Genomic DNA, 3,325 nt, shown 5'->3' with positions numbered 1-3,325 from the left:
AAAGTTCTCTCTCTCTCTCTCTCTCTCTCTCTCTCTCTCTCTCTCTCTCTCTGTGTGTGTGTGTGTGTGTGTGTGTGTGTGTGCATGAGTATGGTGCCCAAGGAAGCCAGAATATGATGTTGTAGCCTCTGTGATGTCTGGAAAACACTGTTTTAATGTAGTCATTCATCACCGCTGGTTCTTATAGTCTTTCTGCCCCCTCTTCCATGACCATGGGCACCTTCATTTTGGGAGGAGGGTATGATATAAATTTAGTGATTGCTTTGGTGGTGCACACACTAAAATTGGAGCAACACAGAGATTACCATGGTCCCTGTGCAAGGATGACTCTCAAATTCATGAATCATTCCATACTCTTCCCTAACATTGAAGTTATCGCCAATTGATATTCACTTGCAAATGATAAATAAATTTTCTCCAATGGAAGTCTCACTGGAAAACCAAACAATTCTTAAGGGTAGGCCCTATGCCCAGCAATAGATGGCCAACACAAAACAAACTCAATGGCATCTTTGGCGGTTCTTTGTTTAATAATGTTGAGCCAAGGCTATTTATTTATTTATTTATTTATCATACAGGTCTTTTGTGTATATATTACAGCTTCCATTTTTGTGTTTTTATAGGATTCCTGTGCATGGACATATGTGTCTCTGCATCTATATTTGTTTCTCGTGTTTTTTTCTTTGGCTCTTTTTCATTTCTTTGTTTTGTCCTATTCTGATTTGTTTTTGTTTTATCTTATTTTAGTGTTATTCCTTAGATGCCCATTTGTTTTCTAAGGAGAGACAGAAAGGGTTTGTATTTGGATAGGAAGGTATATTGGGAGGAACTGGGAGGACTGGGGAAATTGTAATCAGAATATATTGTATAAAACATTTTCGATTAAAAAGAGAACTACATTCTTAGAAACATCTTAAATATGATTCAGTTTTGTTTCAAAACAAAGATCATGGGGTAGTTCCATTGGGTTAAAATATAATTAAACTTATAGTGTTTTCTAGTTGTAGTTTTTATGTAATGGTGATTCTATTTTTTTCTAACATTGTCTATTTTTCCATTGATATCATATTTAATATCTTTTATCACTTTTGCTTATTCATAAAATATTTTCTTTGCTGAGAAAAAAATGTCCCATTTAAGGATGAGCATTCCATAGCCTCTTGTTCTTTGCAGTTGTGGGTGTCCACAGTAGTTACTCTTTACTATAAGAATACACTTCCTTGATGAGATCTGAGAGAAGCATTAATACATGGTTGTACCATCGAGCCACTTGGAATTGTTTTACTATAATGATCATTTCGCAGAATATTAGTGGTAGGTTCTTCCCTAAGGTCTATGACATATCTGTGCATAGGGTTTTGGCCCCATTAATGATGCCGAATATTGGTTTCATCTTATGCAGCAGGTCTTAAATCCAATCAGAAAGGATGTGATCACTCCTATAACATCTGTGCCACCGTTGTATCAGCAGGCATATTTTGCCAGGATAGTTGTTATTGTGACTTATAAGGGTTCACACTGAGAGAGACTGACAATGACTTTTCTCCTCTAGTAGTGTGCACAGCACCTTCCAGCACTATGAAAAGCTAGACAGTATGGATCAGGTTTCCAGGTCAGCACCAGCTTTATTTCTCCACATTTTATGATTCAAGTATATGACATCCTCAGCAATAGAGTCTTATTGTAATATTCTGGAGGGTAGCCAATAGCATTAAAAATGGCCTATTGGAACCCTACTGGCCAACAAGTACAATAGAAGTAACCCATTCTCAGCCCTGGGCTTTTTCTTTGTTCTCCTGTGGTGCCTCCTAGTAGAGGCATTGTTGCCCTGTTATAGGGTAATTCAATTTAAGCTCTTTTTATATGTACATGTATATATTTTAGGAAACTACTATAGTGGTAGGTCCCCATATGACTTTTCAAAAGGTCTTTAGTGTTAGTTATCCTGTCCCATACATTTCTGTCCAGTCCAGCTGGACAATCAAGTGGGACCCTTAGACCCTGTGGAGGGGACTGGGATGTGTGAGAAAATAAAAGGCACAGCAAGTCAAGAAGTCTGATCAAGCTGGCAAAGATTTTATTGTTCACACAGGTTATATACTCTGAAAACAGGATATGGGGAGGGGTAGGAAAGGAAAGAGGGCTTTGCAGGTGGAGGAAGCTAGCTGCAGCTGTGGGGTCTAACTAAGTTATTCTCACAAAGCCTTTCCATTACCAGGGGTTCTAAAAACACCTATCTAGCAGGATATCAGTTAAATCTAAAGATCAGGAGGAAGGGTTACTAAAGTGGGTTGCTATGAGGCCTTGTTTGAAGCTCTAAGAACTGAAAATACAGCAAGTTGAATCATGGAAGGTAAGCAGAAAGAATAGTAGATAGGAGAGCCAAGGGTGAGTGTTTGCCAAAAATAAGGCCTTGCCATGGCTTCCCACAAATTTCTTCCTTTACTCTTCCCTCCCCTCCTATACTCCATTTAAACTATCTTCTTCCATGACCCCCTCTTCCCTCTTTAAATTACTATGATGTCTTCTATTTTCTCTCTGTTGAAAGCCCCCATCCCTTAGTCCCAGGTCTTTTACTAGTTATCTGACTTTGTTATATCCCAGACCAGTTTTTTCTTAAAGGCCCTAGAGATATTGATAAAGATTAATGATCCTGCAAATAGGTGTTTAAAATAAATAAAAAAATAAGATGAAAACATAGTTGAGGGAGGATCTACAGCAGGTTAATAAATGAGGTGTTCGAAGGCAAGTGCCTCCAAGATTATTTTAGCAATTAGTGGGAAGCATTTTGTCACAAACAAAATAAATCTGTAATCAGAAAATAATTTGTAATCAGCTTTGCAAGTCAAATGGCTCTCCTAGTCATCAAAGGCAGCTTGAGAATTAAATGATCCAGTCAAAAATGATACTTTCAGGGGATAAATGGTCAGGACAGAGTGTCTAAGCAATTAATCAATAGTTAGGTGCTGGACTGTGTAAGAAAGCTCTCTAAGGCTGAGCCTGTTTGTGTTGCCAGCCATCAGTGATCCAATAGGGAGGATATTGTAGGAAGTGACTCCCCCCACCCAACAAGAAGCTGTCTAACCCCACCAGGATCAGAATAAAAACTCTGTGGCAAATGCTTCCTGGAATTCAGCCAATGTACACAGGAAAAATTTTGCAAGCCTGATGTAAGGGGTTGGGGATATACCTTGGTGGTAGAATGTTTGCCTAGGATCCCCTAATGAGGGGTTGGGATATGGCTCAGCTCTAGAACACTTACCTAGAATCCTTGTTTCTTGATATCTCACATAGCTGAATTACCTGGACAATGTTTCCTAAGCCT

At 38.7% G+C, this 3,325-nt stretch overlaps 1 non-coding gene across 1 annotated transcript; it reads left to right on the top strand.

The window, feature by feature from the left end:
- The first annotated feature begins 254 nt into the window (after positions 1 to 254).
- On the top strand, positions 255 to 358 carry LOC143438279 (U6 spliceosomal RNA). Its single transcript, XR_013107223.1, has one exon. It is a non-coding gene; the product is annotated as a U6 spliceosomal RNA (small nuclear RNA).
- The last annotated feature ends 2,967 nt before the right edge of the window (positions 359 to 3,325 follow it).

The sequence above is a fragment of the Arvicanthis niloticus genome, chromosome 24 (genome assembly GCF_011762505.2).
Source record: "Arvicanthis niloticus isolate mArvNil1 chromosome 24, mArvNil1.pat.X, whole genome shotgun sequence".
Lineage (NCBI taxonomy): Eukaryota > Metazoa > Chordata > Mammalia > Rodentia > Muridae > Arvicanthis > Arvicanthis niloticus.
Note: the sequence above shows the minus strand (reverse complement) of the source record. Positions and strands in the feature narration are given on the sequence as shown.